Below are 17887 nucleotides of genomic sequence, written 5' to 3' on the forward strand. Positions count from 1 at the left end.
ACCAGAATAAGACCGCAATCGGGGGCTACTGACCCCGGTCGTACAAAGGTGTGGGAAACGACCCGCACTCGTCCTGTCGTCCGTCCGTATAATGATAATAATTGCACGCACATGTGTGTAACACAATTAACGTGCAATTTGTTTACCTGTGTGTATTCAACGCACCTTCGCCTTTGCGACCGGTTCCAGTCGTTGCATTAGCCTATATAGTGTGATTAAAAGTATCGACGACTTCATTGACGATAGTCGCGTCTAAATCACGGTTGCACGGTTGAATGCCCGGCTTGTATACGTACGGTCGTGGTCCAAACGTAGTAAAGGTCAACGAAAAACACACTTTCGGCGATGTGAAATTTTTATATGCCTATATTCGACCGACGACGACCACAGGGTGCGTTCCGGATCAATAATTACTATTACTGTCTCGCATAATCATAACACTAGGTATCTATATTATATAATATTGTATCAATGAGCGGCAGATGAGGTCGAGACCTCCGAAGGTCGTGACAATTGAATAAATATATGTACCGGGCCCGCCCATGATTCCGAGTTCTAATATTATCATTTTCACCGGTACGCGGTGCGCGGCTTATAAATTATAATAATGATTAGTGTTGTGTTATGACTGTTGCACATCGCCTGACGTGTAAACAGGTGTTTTTAAATACTTCGCGTTATTTTTTTTTTCGCCTAGTGGATCTCTGACCGGGAGTCATCGGGACAAAATACATTGGACACGACCCTTGTAAATTCATGTCACCCGGAAGTGCTTCAATTTTGGTCGGCGTATGGGAAATCCCACGGGATACGTCGGCGGCGCACCTCGCCCACAATGTGTGTCTTTTATGGACAGCATCCGATGTATATTTGTTCGTTGGTAATTTAATTGTTCGCCAAACAAACGTTTGTTAATGATTAAACGTCCTTAAAAAACCTAGCTTTCGAGGTAGTCGCCCGCGTACGGGAAGTGTTTCCGAATGTTACGAGCGTTTGTTTTTTACTCGCCAAGTCACACGACACACAACAGACGACACCTATTACTCTGTCGATCTGTGCACCCACAGGACAGTAACGTCAAAAATAGTTATCCGAAACTGGTTAACATTTTTAGTACATCATTCTCAATTTTAAAAGTTAATAAAATGTATACGTTACCATTTAAGTTTCAAAAGTTGCTATCAAAAAAACTAAGCTAGGAGGGGGTAAAAACAAAAATAAAATTGTGAAAAATTGAGATCACAATGTATAAAAACAATATGAAAAAAATTGTTTTTATATTTTATTAAACCCTATGAGATATTGAGTGGTCACGATAAGTGGATCACCTTGTATACTGTACCGGTATTAATTATGAACAGCCTAAAATAGTGTATTACTCTTGACATGGCTTTAGCTGAATACTTTATATCGTGAGTTATTAGTGTAATCGACATCATTATATATATATATATATATATATATATATATATATATAGTATGTATGTATATAGGCAGAGACGGTCGTTTGCATTTAGGTCAAACCGTTTGAATGTGCATTTTTTCTCAAGATATAGGTGTATCGTGATGTTTGGATGCATACACAAACGACAGTAATTACCGCGAGTCGAAGAATTGTTTTTGTTTTCCAATTGGCCGACGGTCAGCATACCAAATCGTGGAGAAACATTTTTTTCTTGTCGAATATGATAAACAAACAACACGGTGCTTAGAGGATGGAAAATGCAGATATAATACAACTTTTATTAGAGCCTATCATCTGCATATTAGTTCGCCAATGGAAAATCCGGGGTATTGATAAAATCCATATCCGACGTCGATGAATTAGAACAAAAACGTGTATCATGCACTTAAAAAAAAAAAAAAAAATACAGTTTACCTATGTTCCACATGTGTATCTGCAGAACTATGTGTGTGTGTGTGTGTGTGTATGTAATAGGACAAAAGAGTCCAACTCGTTTTTCCCAAGAGATCCGTTACTTATCAATGACACCCGGCGCATTGTCTTTAGGAGTGCATGTTCGAGTACTGACAATTATTGTTGTTTCGACACATTTTTAATACATTAAATCGGTTTTTAATATAAGTATATATATTTTAATGTGTATATTGAGAGTAGGTGCACGTCATCAACCGTTAGACGATTGTTTTGGACGTGTATAATATGTGTGCGCATGTAATACGATCCCAGGGAACACTTAACGTGAATCGTGTTGCCCACCCCGGCCGTGTTATTATCATTACTATTATACACACTCACAAACGTACTCGCGTTAATGTATAAATATCATGTATAGCGCCTAAACAAACAAATCCTGCGCTCAATACCCTTTTGTTTAGACGACTGGTGAATGGGCCGGTACCTGACCGAGTGAATTTGGGATAAATAAGAATTTTGTATTTTTTAGGTTTACCCTTTAGGGTTTTTATCTTTTACACTTTGTAAACAATATTCCTAGTCGGTTAATGCCTTTATCTTTCTCTACCGCCGTGGATTAGTCCATGGGTTTTTTTTTCTCGAAAAAAAAAAAATGTATAAATCATAAATACACGCCAATGGTATTCTTGTCGAGGCGCTAACAATATTGATCGAGTGTTCAAGTTTTTACTGCATCATTCGACGATGAAACCAAAACGACAGTTAAAAGTAAAATCCTTTTTGTCACGCCTATTTTCCACCCGACCGCCGTCTTTGTTTAGCGGGACAAAATCGCTCGATCAGTTGCCTCCCATATCTCCCAGGTAGCCGTAAAAAATATGTACTATCTGTCTCCAAAATACTATCTGAATTGACTCCGGTGACCTTTATTTCTTATCTCTTGACAACTTAGGATGCAACTTTATTTAGTATACTACCGTAGAAAAAATAATGTATAATAGTATTATACATATTAAGTACCTACATTCAACAGTCGCTATTCAGTATATGTTTGTTCAGTAATAGTATCGCTTGAAATAATGATTGTGACATGGATGGATTGACCGGTAGTTATATATTTTCAGGTTTCTAGGAAATGCCGTAGTAGATTTGTATGCACATGCAATCCGATAAATATGGGTCTGCCGGGCTTATGGGATCTAGGACGCGCTTAATAATCCTCTGCTCGTATGATAATTACAAGCGGCGGCGACATACACACACAACACTACTGCCTTACTATACTGTGCTACTACTACTGACCCATAAGTGAAGAATGTGTGTTCATACAATGAGATCCCATTACGTATTCATTGGAGTTTAGGTGACAATGGTGCGAGGTAGAGAATCACTGGACGACGCCTTTTTTATTTATTTTTTTTTATTTCAAACTTGTATATTATTATAATAGCATGTGTGTTCGCATTGCATTTTCCCGTGGAACGCGCGGACACGGATTTATATCTCCAATTAGCCGACCTTTGTGTTCGATCGGTGATTTAATGTAGGCTCTATTAAATAGAGGAGACGGTCCAATGGAAAAACCCAAGTGACGGCGACAAAGAGGCAAGAGAGAAAAGACCAAAACGCTTTTGCGGCTCTGCCGATATCGCCAGCGCCAATCGGACGGTCGACGCGCTCATGACCGTCAATAGATATCCTTTTACGACGTGGTTTTCCACTGCACTTTCAAGCCATATGGCGTTGTCTTTTTTTAGATATGACTTTATGATTGTTTGCGTTCAACACACACACACAATGGGCGAAACCCGTACTTTACCGTAAAGCGGATTCCGGTAAAATATATTGCCCGGTGGCGACGGCCATACCACATTGTGTGTGTACATGTATAGTATGATATATATAGATTCAAAGACCCCTTCTAGCGTTTTGAATCGTCGCCCAAAGGCTTGCTCTGTTTTCGGTCGGTAAGACCGCGATCCTCTACGTCTTCTATGGATTTGGCGCGCGTGGACCCGACCACAGGCATTTCCGTACCGAAACGATTCCGCATCGGTGGAACGCATATGAACCGCGATAGATAACCTCGGTGTTGCCCACGGTCCGACTTGACCTCCAAGGTGCTAAAAAGCTCTTTCGGTGTTGGCGGGGGCGGTCGAAAACGTGTCCTCGCTGTACGGCCGTGGACCGTGGTGCCCGCGGCTCGTGTTGGCGCAAACGAAAACGTTTTATAGTTTAAGTACGATAATTGGATATTTCCTAGAGTACAAAAGACGCACGCATTATAATTTATCCGTTCTTATTGTTGTAAGGTGCGAGCGTAAACCGCTATTACTATTATCTAGCAGCTCTATCTATAGCCTAATGATAAGATTCCATTATGCGCTCTTCAAACAAAGCGATGACTTCATAAGAAAATGCCGACCAAACTCCAACGACGAACCATATATACTGGACTCGAGTACTCGATTTGTGACCCAGCGTATAAGTACGAATGAAGCGTAATGGGAAATTCACTAGCGGTCATATTGATTTGAACGAAAAATGCCTTATATTAGCCGTTGAAGTAAACCACGAGGATAATATAAGATAATAGACAGCTCAGTGACCATTCACCAGAGTAAAAGACGAGCAATTAAAATACTTGAAAGTGTTTAAATGAATTGGCCTTTGAAATGGTTGTTTTCTTTTTAAATTGTATTGTTGTGTTGGGTTGCACGTGAGTGCTGACCGTTTCTCCCACGTCGTCGTGCGCCACGCTATAGCGTATATTCAGATTTCGTAAAATGCATATTATCTAAAATGGTCGAAAAAGGAAGCAAAAAAAAATGGGTCGATTCACTTGCACGGATGAGTTAAAAATAAAAAAATCGCGGTCAACGAAACAATAGCCGGAAGACACACTCGACGACGACGCTGGACTGCCAACTTGGACGTGGGTATCCGTTAATACCAAATGGTCTTGGTCGTCGTAGCGGCGCTGTAACCGAGCAGAGGTGCTAAGGCAGCACCACACGTTTTGTGAAATACACTGGAATTATCCTATAACACTATTCAGCATGAATTGTAATCTATGCTAATACCTATCAAGTGCATCCACACGCGATACGGTAATTCTTCTTTTGCTGTCCGAGGTAGGCGAACCATCCGTCTTAAACGTAGTAGTGAACGCCCAGCTTTGATTTATGTCCCGAGTGCAATTTAAAACTATTGCGTTAGATAATTTACCGGAGTTTTCCACTGGACGCGACGGGCAAAAAAAAGTAAACGTTTTTATTCACTTTTGTAATGTAAATTATACCGACGCCGTCTAGTGTAAACAACGCGCATTTTTATTTCAGTAAACATATTTAAAAAGATCCGTCTGGTTAGGTTCATGCTTCACGGTTATCGCCGTCATCGTTATTCGCCGAAACGACTCCGACCCGTTACCTAAGTACATTTTATGGACTATTGAATGAAATAATCCGTTTTTAATACCGCCTCCAAATTGAACGTGTTAAATCTTCACAAAAAAAAAAAACAAACACGACCGGCGCGACTCATCTTTTCTTGGACTGCCGCCCGTCTAGTATACGTATACTATCGCTGGTAAAGCGCGTGTGTAGTGCCTTTCGAATTCGTGTTCCACTACTAAAAGAACAATAACTGAAATTATCATAATGAAATTAAAAAAAAAAATACCCAATGCGCGTGTACAACGAGTTATTATACGATTTTAGCGGCGTGCATATAATAACGATAATACGCCATTAAGTATATGTTATTATTTCTTCGGTGATAATAATAATAGTTATCATAATTAATAGTCGAAAATCGGCTGTCATACTGGTTCTCGAAAAACACCGGTAGAAGTGTATTTTTTTTCTGAACTCGCTCTGATCGACCGTAGACCGACAGAAGGCGACCGTCGGTAAAGTAATGCCCTGAAATTACTATTACCAGTGCAAATGGAATTTCTCGTCGGATAATAATGCTTGTTGAACGTTTTCGAATGATTGCGGTGCTTTTACGTCGCCGCGACATTGAAAAGTATTTTTCGTGTAAAAACGGAAAACGTGAGCGGATCGTTGACCTTTGACACTGCCGGCCGCTGGACGTTCTCAATGAGCGCGTACGTGCGATCAAGTCGCACGTCCTTATACATATTATTCACCTGGCGCAGGGGAAAAAATCGATAACCGATAAATATCTATACAGAGATAACAGTAAACGCGATGGACATTTTTCTCGCCAGACCTTTTTGACCGCGCGGTCTCAAAGATGTGCAAATTATTGCAAAAACGACAATCGGAACTCGCAACTCGCAACTCGAACTATCTTTTTGCCTTTGATAGGATTTACGAAGTATGTGCAATTATTGTACTGTGTTTCAAAACAGGGGTTGAAATGATAAAAGTGACTAGAAGTATTTATGAGTTGTACGGAAAGGCTCGCGAGACTTTTAATATCAAAGGCAGAGTGCGCAGATGTCGGAGCTTGACATTTTACAGGGACGATAATAATTGAAAAATCATAATGCCAAATCATTACGTGTACCATATTATGAACTTTTAAGACCTCTAACAGAAATTTCTGGTTTCCATTATTTGTATACAATGTGCCTAGGCCTATTTTTTTAAAACGTTTTCTACCTACCGAGTAATATTGCAAGTGAACATTGGATTTCTCATTTCGTGTTTTATCTAGGAAGCTTACCGAGAAACAAATAACAATAACTGTAAAGATGTAGTGCATCAAAATATTTCTTATACCGCCCACTCGACTGTCGCATAAAGGTTATTTCTTAGTTGATTGACACCTCGATACGACGTGTCCCCCGCATATAATTTCTTGAAAACGCAATAACTGCATTCGCGTTGTCGTTGTACTCATAACCATGCGATCGCGTGACTCGTGTACTACGATCCTTCGTAAGGTATTTTGTTTATTTTTCAAATACCGACTCGTGGAAGTGTCGTTTTTTCCATTTTTAGATTAAGTTTCCGGATTATTTTGCATTATTTACCTATTAGATTGTCACTGTCGAGGTTTTTTTTTTTAATTTCCAAAACAGCCGCACGTCTATCTGATGTTTCTATCACACGACGATGACGCTGTAAATTCGGTTCATGATCTTCGTGTCACTAAACGTCGGTTGTACCGAGATGCAAGGTTATTCAAGTAAAAACAAATCTTAGATCGATCATTATTTTGATTTACATGTCGTATCTTTTCTAAGCCGGGGACCAGGCGTTATGCTTACCCACCTGCATTAGACTTATGTTATTAATTGCCGTGGTGCGCAGACAACGGGCGTATTTAATATTGCTGTAGAACGGGCGAGTTATTTATATCCTCGAGTTCTGGTCGGGTAAATCTCATTCGTGGGAAGAACAACGGCAGACGGAAAGGCAAATAAAAATTCCTTAAAAGACAGCACACGAAAATAACCGAATACGACATTTTTGTGTTTATTAAATTAACGCCAAAGAAAGTGTTTTTAGCGCTTGGTTTTTTCATTGTAGGCGGTTTACCTTGCACGCCGCACCGGTCCAAGTTACAAAGTCTGAAAAGTTTCCATGACTATTTGACGGGTTACCCCCGGGCATTTATGGATTTTTTTTCACTGCAATATATTAAAACTCGGGACACTAAACGCACGTATACCTACCGCGTAATGTACTGTTAATTACTGCCGTAATTAAAGATCATAATTCATAAGCATTTTATCTATAATTTTAAATTCGATATAATACTTATATGTGTGCTAATTTATCCAATTCATTAATATTGGAGAATGGAGGCTCAGGAATGAGTATTATTTGTTTTAATAGGACTAATATTTAACTACGAAAATTGCAGAATATAATATTATGCAGGTCTATGCTGACGGTTGAAACTTTTAATAACGAGTAACATAAATAACCTATTTAAGTTACTTATAACTCGATCTGAATCCTATCAACATAAATAAATAGGTATTACATATTATTTTAATCCTTAGGTACAAGCGAATCTACGGCGACTATTTATATTTTTTCCTATAACTTTAATCATAAATTCAACGTGCATTTTTTTCTGTCCAATTCACGATACTAGACACAAAATTGTTTTTGATTATTTTTTTTTCGCATGTGAAGCAATATAGTTTTTTGACGGTAATTTGGAAGTTTTTTTTAAACGTTTTTAAGTGGTTCATCGAGCTGAGAACGCGACAAACGCCGGTGTGGCTACTCCCGCCGAGTCATGGTCATTAAGATGTTAAACATTGACCTGGTAGACTTACGAATACAGCGGATTTATCCACTCAGACCTAAGGCGTAGTAAACAATGTTACATTATTTATTATGCGATTACATTAAACGGACCGTTCACCGTGGAGAGAAAATAGCTTGGATTTTCTAAGTATTTTAATTCTTTTTTTTCGTTGTCACTTTTTGCTATCAAGTCTTTCGAGCTAATAATAACTTAGCGCGTAATAATTTTTAATAAATTCTTCGTGGCTTTCTTTCACAGCTCGCTACAATTTGTTGTCGGAGGCGACATTTTTCTTGTCGCATTTTAATTATTATCTATCGTATACCGGGTAGTATGCTCATTGAAACGTCCGGGAGCATGTTTTTGCACTGATACCGTCGTTGTTGAGACTATTACAACATTACACCATTGTCTGTCGCCTAGCCATTCATTATTAATGTTTCCTGCTTACAGTTAGAGTTGTATCGTTATTATAAATGTTGCATGAAGAATGCGATTTCAGCCCCGGTGCAGTGTAGAGCTCGTTACAAACAACAGGAATTTTTCGCAATCTGCCGGAATGTGATTATTAAACCGCGCTAGTGTAGTTATTTATTGAGTTCTTTGCGTTTTAATTATTTATACTTAACACGAAAGTTTTAAACATGAATATAATTTAAGAGACGCAGATCATAAAAAAAGGGTTTAGGCGGTAATTATTTTTTTCTTCAAAATGAGTTTTTGATCATAAAATGTATGTCAACTAACAATAATTATAGCCTTATGACTTTTCGCAGGTTCTTTAATCAAGTTATTGAGAAAAAACAGCAAAATGCGTATCATAAGAACAGTTTTTAGTATTTCGTTCTTTTGTATAATTTCATGAATATAAACTTTTAGTTCTCACCACTTAAATGGTACTAGTTTATTTCGTAGGAGTTGTTATACGACGTCTTTGTAATTCCTTTTGCTCTCATTCAATTACCTAATGTGACCCGGTTAATTAGAGAACACTGTTTTTTTTTCTGTACGATTTATAATTCTGTGGGTATAATATAGGAATGCAAAGCATCTACCTAGTGGTCTCCCACGCGCAGATAGGTATGGTTGACTACTCGTCGTTTTCCCAAACGTCCCGGATAATTTTTCTTTGATTGTCAAGGTACTATCCGAGTTAATAGACAAACCTAGATTACTCTCCGTGTTCTCTAGTACATTCGCATAGTGTGAGCTGCATTTACACTAATCGTGTACTTCTTAATATTATTTTCGTATTGTATTAAACCGAATCACGAATTTTGTTCGTTCTGCTTAATTAGACCTTCGCGATACAAACGGTCAAGATGACCGACATTTGAAATATCATTATTGCCTCAATTGCATGTACGTAAACTGCATTGCTGCATGACTGCCGTTGCAGTAAAGTTGACAAAGACCAAATCGGTGTAATTTTATTTGTCATGAGAGTGTGCTTATGTATGTTATAGTACTAAGAATAAAACAAAGTACATTTTATAAGAATAGGAACAAACAGCTCAGTGGTCGAAGCATATTGGGGAGATCACAGATTTTCAATAACTATTATAAATAAAATTTATCAAATCACTTTCAAATAAACGCTTTGATGCGAATATGTAGATAGTAGAAATGTTACATTTTGATAAAAGCATTGTGAAGGCAAAAATGTTTTAAAAATAGTATTTTTATTATTAGAATAGATACGATTAGGGTTAATGGTTGATCGACTGTAGTTGTTACCAAGAGTTAGTGTATAAATCGACGACATAAATTGAGTTTACATACCTATCGACTGTTGATTCATAGCAACCTAGAAATTTACTACGGTCAAAGTGTACTTTCCCCTCTTTTTTTTATTTTTATAAAAAGTATGACAACAGATTTTCATGAAAATCATATATCTATAGTTTCACGCTAGATTTTCTTTATATCTAATTTTCAGACTTTAAGTCCAAAACTATACTCGAATAAAAGAAATAATAAAAAAATTCAATCTAGTAGAAAGGATTTATGTTTTGTTACCGTTTATATGTTTATAAATGTGCCATATGTGAAAAATATTTCATACAAATTTGGAACCAACTAGACTTTTTTTAAAAAAGTCATAATGTGCGGCAATCTTAAGTTGAAAAATATGTATACTTTTTTAGGTATTTTATTTTTATGAGTAAGGGATGAATTTTTTTATTTGGCCCAAAAAATTACCCTTCATGTACGAATTTTAAAATATATCACCGGTCTAGATACAAACATAAAAAATCAACAGATCACTTTAAAAAATAATACCTACTCGGCTCACACCATAGAACTTAAAAATGTATTTTTTCACACGAGAAACATTAAAACTTAAATTTAATGGGCCGCGTATCCATCAACGGGACTGGTGGGCATGGATACTCTATGAATTGTATTGAACCCATATCGGACTGGTCTCTCATATAATTGGCATCACTAATCCGATGTAGCCATCGTGATGTGCAGGAAGTTTAAAATTTTAGTTGAAATAAAATATGTAACGCGTAGTCGGTGCTGGTCATCGGGGCTTATTTCATAGTTTTGGGTTCGACCGGAACTTGGTGGAAGTCTGCGCACGTCCGTGTGTGTCAATAACATGCCAACTCTGGACTATAATCCGGGCTCCAGCAACTGTTGTTCCCCACACAAACACAGCAGTGCGACGAACTCTTATTGATTTTCATCTAAATCGGTAAATCACGCGGTTTCTAGAAGACGTCGAAAGCTCCAAGAGTTGCTGGAGCATAATATGTATGTGTAGGCACACATAGGAAGGAAGAAACGATAAGCGTTTATAACTTATTGCCACCGTACACGATCGAATAAGTTTGTCGTGAGTGTTCGATAAAATAGTCGGAGACATAAACGGCCAGCACCACCGCTGTTTGTTCGTGTAAGTTTTTCAAATGTCATTAATTTATGTCGCCCGCACTCCGTTTGTCCCGGTAACTTTTCTGCCAGTAGTGTTTATTATATTTTGTTCGGGCCACCGAATGATCTTTATTTTTTTTTCTTCGCCCCCTCCCCACTCCCGGACGACTTTTCCCAAGAATCGATTAACGTACAAGATTACACGCGCGCGCACCGGTCGAACCCATTGTCGACGAGGACGGAGAACGAGTTTTTTCCCTTTTTTTTTTCTTTTAAATAAAACGTTATACACAACCGTTGACATAATGATCACACCACGCCATGTCCCTCTACGGGCTACGGAGAGACCTTAGTGTTGTCGACTGTCGTTGCTGCCATAGCGGCGATCACGGACAGGGGAACGGGTTTCGCTCTTGTCCGTAACTGTATCGTTGTGCATATCAAACATTTTGTGGTATATATTATATATATATATTCATTATACGTAGGTACCCGTTTTAGGAATATATTTTTCCACGTATATTTAGACTGGTTTCGCGATATATTTAAATGTAACTATATACATATATATAATGTAGTTAGGTGCGACAATTATATATAAACGACTTGTTTAATAGTTGTTACGTCAGAAACGATTAATAAAACAAAATATGGCGTGTGAATTTGAGACCACCAGATGAACCGTCCTGCGGTGCTATAGTTGCTACGGGACCGCGAGTACTATAACATATTTTTTCCTAGACAAGTTTTGTCAGAGTTTTGCCGTGTCTGATCGCCTCGCCGTAGTCGCCGGTTGACATAACTTCGACGGTAATTTTCGACAAAAAGATAATCATAATATTGTAAAGTGTTTTACACACCTGCGCGGTGGTCTTCGCGAACACGGTGCTGCACGTATTCGCTCGCAGAATCCGTGTATTGTTGTTATAATGGAGACACGGCGCGATTTTTTTCATTATTACTTCTTCTTCTTTTACAGCCGTCAACCACCACCACACTACGCGGGATGTGTCAGCCGTGTGTCCTACTTGTCGGCGTCCCAAATGGCATTGTGTAATTACTATAGCAGATATTCGCGCGCCCCGGAAGCAGCATATACCAGAGAGAAAACTCGTCACGACCGTGACCTTTTGCAGTGTTTTGTGAAATATATTGGATTATGAATTAAAAAAAGAAAACAATCAAGAAAAGAAAACGTGCATTAAAACATTGAGATTTGTTCGATGTAGATAGTACACTATCGCAGAACAAGTTGTTTCAGTGTTCACAATCTAAAGCGCGATATTATTTATTATAACTGAAAATTATTAACATTAATGGAAAAAAATAGATAGTTGTAAGTTTTTTCAAGACTTATGCAGGCCCCGAAGAAAAATAATAATTTTGATCGGTTGATTTTTCAATAGACACACACAATGGATCATAATTATGCACCGCAATAGTAATACCGTATAATGCGATATAATATAGTATACATCGTGTCCCAGAAATCCAGAATGACTGCGTCGTCGAGTATATCGAATGAGATGAGCCAATTATTTATTATGTGGCTTCATTATGTCATTAACTTAAATGTTTGCTTAAATATTCAGCGGACTTATAGCTGTTTGTGCATTACCGATACCACAATTTAAGTATAGTTTAGCCTATAGTTTCTGTGTTTTAACGACCCTTACATTTTTATTGTAATCAGTGCTAACGGCCGTTTGTTATTAGTGTTATTTTATCGCCGTTATTTTTTTAGTATTTTCTATTATGACTGGTATTCAGAAAAATGCATGTGAATACGTGACGTGATCAGTATAATACATTCACGAGTATTAAATTTGGGTATTGAGCAATAAAAATAAAGCTGAATTATTTCAGGTTTATTTATTTTATTACTAATTGATCGGACAGGTATCACTTTCTTACCGACTCGAGTGTGTACAGCGCCGTTATTTTAAGTGATAGAAATTGTGTGCCATAAGCGTTTGATGTTTTAAAAGTTCTAATTAAATACACGAGAAATTAAAAACCATTTTCCAGGGAACCTTGGCTCTCTCTCTCTTTAAAGAAGCAATACCTTCACATTACTATTATTACTAACAAATTACTATTATTAAACCAAAATTAATAATACTCTTTGCAATAATGTATATATAATATGTGAGAGCGCTATCATTGGATAATATATTTAAAAAAATCCAACCCGCCGGACAATGAAAAAAATTATATTCAGAAAAACTGCGCGTGGGCGATGTGTGTACTTAAAGTTTGATTAGAACTGGTCGAGTGACTTTTTGCGGGAAACTAGATTACCATTGATTTAATATAGATACTGTCGGCGTGTATACCTATGTATATGTTCTATATAAAACCATACTCGTGTAGGTTTTCGGAGACACGTGTAACGAGAAATTGCTTTTTCCTCGGAATATGTCGACCACATGGCGGTATCGTACCATGAGGAGCAACTATATATTTGTATCTTTTCTTGTTTAGATGAAAAAAAAGCTTGCCGCTATACCGTCATCGTCGCCATATTTGATCTAAACGGCGCATTATATGTTGTAGATATTTCAGAAAATCCTCTATGGAAAAGACAACACGGGTTTTAATTGCGGTTACGTGTTAAAGCACTACAATCCGTCAGGATAATATTGTTTTTATATGTCGAGGAGGTCATAAGTCACGCGGTGCGGTACAGGTTGCAAAAGAATGTATCAAGAACGCTTTGTTTTGATAGTATGTGGAATTTACAAAAAAAAAATAATGTCACTTGATGTAAAATAAGGTTGAGTGTTAATCGCTCTGGTGTAAATAAACCCTTAACGGCTATAATATTGATATACCGCAAACTGAATTACTTATATAAAAACTGACTTACTGCAACAACCGTGAAAAAAGATTTCCTTTGTAAAACTTAAACGCGCAAAACTAATTAAAACCTAGTTAATTTTAAACCAACTTATATGCAGCACAACATAATATGCTTTGTTTTAAAAATATATCTAAAAGTATTAGTTACTAAAAACAGTTATTAGTTTATTTCTATACTATAACAAATACAAATTTTGTCTATAGCGTAACATTTGTCTAAAATAGTACAATGTTTTTGGTATAATTTTGTTGTGATTATTCTCTTTAGTTGTAATGTAAACAATTTTTTACATCTTGAAACTGTACCTACATTTTTTTAGGAACATTGATTACGTACATCTTGATAATCTATATTGAGGCCCTCCTTCAATCACAAATCCTGGGTAGCAGCCCAAAGATCTTTGACATTAAAGCATTATGAAAATGAATAAAATAAAAATATTAAATTGTTTTGTTTTTTTATTTTTAAATGTGATGGACTTTAATAACAGATCTAATAGTTTTTAATGAACCAATTATTAATCTATCAGTTTTTTCATGAATTTCGGTGTTTCACGAGAAATTGTTTGTATATTATAATTTATATTTATAATATATTATAATTTATAATCTTAAATATTCTAAAACTAAAGACATTAAAAAAAAAACAATTTAAAGGAGGCAATTAATCCCCAGCTCTTATCCTATGCTATGAGCATTCCAATTGTACGTTGGATTGAATAACTTGTATTACTCAATATGTGTCCTGGTTACGGAGTCTAAAACGTTTGACGAGTAAATTTTTTTTAAATCCGGTGTGTGTTCTTCATTATACCTATTGTTAGGGCATTGAATTTGCTCTAGATGCGTCTGCAATGTTACCAATCGCGGATAAAACGGTACTAGTTCCGCACAGCTGACCCCTACATGTGTATTGTGCAAATGGTGTTTCCTTTTTGTGTTCTTCGACTTTGACACCCCCGGCACCGGTGGCAGCGACCGTAAACGGAAAATCTATGTTGCCTGGTGGTCATCGGATCCATGACCACCGGCGACGGCAGTAGCCACTTATGCTTTTACCGATATGGTAACGGAGACTGTACTTTCCTGGCTCGCGCCTTATGTTGTTGCTGCACGCGTACCGCGTTAGTTGGTAGAGTTCACTCTGAAAATGCATGTATGAATGTAAATTAATTAACGTTAGGTAACATCTACGTATTTTATTGTTCATGAACTCAGGAAATAAAATAACAAACCTACAAAATTTGGTAGACGCATCATCCAGGGATTAGATTTGATGCGGTTGTAACTTATTTGTAGAGTGAATTTGTCAAACGTTCTAAGAGTGCTAAAGTATAAAAATTGAACTTTATAATTTGCTTTGTATTTTATTAATTACCGGAAACACTTAAGCATATTTTTAACTGTTCATTATGATTATTTTTTTATAAATAACTATTCCTCACTTGACAAATGTACTAAATTGTTTCCCGTAACGCGTGAAATACAAATCATTTATCAATTATAAAGTTCAATTTTTATACTTTAGCACTCTTAGAACGTTTGACAAATTCACTCTTCATATATATTTAAAAATATCCGGATTAACGCCTCGTAACCCTTTATAAGTTGCTGACGAGCAAATTTCGTATTGTATTTTACCAAGGTACTAAATTTACACACAGTCATTAATTCACATAAATATAATGAGAATTAAAATTCTGCGCATAAGCTATTACTTATCCCGGAGTTAATTCACGGTACTATCAGCTCATTAAAAACAGATCAATGTACACAATAATTCCGGATTAAATAAATTCGCATTGATTTATGTGAACCACACTTAACTGTCGAATTTTAGCAATGCAGTTTATATGTAAGCGCTAAGTACTAAGCATCAATTAACCATTAATTATTTACAATTTCAATCATAATATACAAAACAATACATTTAAGTACTTGCCTAATACGACTTAATATATAAATAATTTTAATCTCAATTAGTTTACTTTTGGAGTTAATGTCGTGTATAAAGAACAATTTACTGCCACTTAGATTTACGTTTTACAGATTAGATAAAACAATTTTTTTTTTATTTTAATGTGCTATTATTTGAACAATTAAAAAGCTTCTAAACAGATACTGCTCTAATCGAATTAGGCTATAATATATAATAGGATATATTTATATTATTTAATAAGTAAATTCAGTTTTAGCCCTATACACTTATATTAGTTTTTCAATCCGATATAACATATTCCAAATTAGTTAACTTTCTTTAGTTAATCAGTTTAAATCATGTACTATAAAGTAGTAATAATTATTGTGATTTAACTAGGATTAAATAAATCTAAATTACACTAAAATGTTTATTTAATAATCATTATTATAAAATATTTAAATCCGTATTTACACTTAAAGTTTTTAACTCCAGAAATTAACTTTCGTGCTACGTTAAATCGGTTGAAACCTCTCACTTAAATGTAATATTATAAATTATAATCAGATTATTGTGCATAATAATCCGTTTTTAATGCGCATTCACTTAATACGAATTAAATATTTAATTAGATCGAATCTAATTAAATATATCTCATAACTTCTAACTTCTCTGAATATAGTAAGTCGATTACCACGTCAGTATAAATAATAATCAACTCACGTTTTGTATTATTTTATATTTTATGAAAACTGCTGCCATATAAAAAATTACACTTATTTAAAAATTTTTAATTGCATAATAGATTAAATCAGAAGGGACAATAAAAAAGTAATCAAAAATGTGTGGCCGTCTTTTTATATAAAACTTTGTATATAATAGTATAAATTATATTTATACAGTATAGCAGAAGTAGAACAATATTTGTATACATTGTGTGAAACAAACGTAGAATAAGGTTACCACGTTTTTTGAAACAATTGTACTTTATCTGTTTACAATATTAATGTAGTTTTTAATTTATTTTTAACATGGTTTTTTTAAAATTTTACATACAGTTTAAAAAGCGTTGTCGTAAGCCTGTTTTTTTAGCAGGACGCAACTAGTATCGCCAATTATTGAATAATTTTTCGGATGCTACTATTATATGATCCTGAGCTTAAGTGGCAACTACTGTAAGTTGCGGTGCAAACTACTTGCGTTTGAGATTATTTTTAGTAGGTTAGCTTTTTTGGGACGCAAGTAGTATGCAGCCGTAGATTAACCTTTTAGTTATGATAACGATTGAACAGAATTCTTAGACACAACTAAACTGCGCCCGTTAATTTTTGTTAGAGTTAAATCCATATTTAAATGTTAACGATGCTTACTATTAGCTTTGACGCAGAGCTGAAAAGTTATTTCTTTTTACAATGATGTGTAGTTTTTATTCATAAATTATAATAAATAAAAATTAGACTGGTTGTAGATGTTTAACATATAGATTTCTGTACAAATATGTAGTCAAAGAAATAAAAAATATATATTTGAAAAAATCTACAAACATAATACTCTGTAGCTATAGAGAATTATTTTTGTAGTTAAGGGTTTATTACATTTTTTTTTCCACAAGTTTTTTCTGTGTAGTCAAACTTTATTTTTTTAAAGAAAACTTGTAAAAGAAGAAAGTTACACGATCGTTTTAATTTATAGGTTGTTATGTGTAAGTGAATGAACAGTCAACGGGTATCTGAAAAAAAGTTTCAAACAATGTCATAATACAAATTTAGTCTAGTGATTTGTGAATTAATTCAAATTAAGATACCTTAATACCTTAAGATACCTTTGTTCTACCGGTACAAGGATAATATAAGCATAATATAAAGGCTGTTATGTACAGTGTATTTGTCTGTAATATTATGGTTGGAAAATAAATTGAATTATTATTATTGGTAATTTTTCGAATAAAGATTGTACGCCATAGCGTTCGACTCTTTGGCGATTAAGTAAGGTGTGTTTTCGCCTACTATACACCTACAGACTTTGTTTGGCGCTGATGGAGGACACACATTTAACATGTTTAACTTTAATACTATTGACCGGTTGTTACTGTGAGTCATGAGCCG

General features: G+C 35.6%; 1 protein-coding gene across 1 annotated transcript in view; it reads left to right on the forward strand.

The window, feature by feature from the left end:
* The window catches only part of LOC126837936 (autophagy-related protein 16-1), a 118851-nt gene that overhangs the window by 35969 nt on the left and 64995 nt on the right, over positions 1–17887 (forward strand). The window lies entirely within an intron of this gene.

The sequence above is a fragment of the Adelges cooleyi genome, unplaced genomic scaffold (assembly GCF_023614345.1).
Source record: "Adelges cooleyi isolate 19-005CV unplaced genomic scaffold, UGA_ACOO_1.1 ACOO_flye_CR_arks_rails_tigmint_CR_PRNA_30, whole genome shotgun sequence".
Classification (NCBI taxonomy): Eukaryota; Metazoa; Arthropoda; class Insecta; order Hemiptera; family Adelgidae; genus Adelges; species Adelges cooleyi.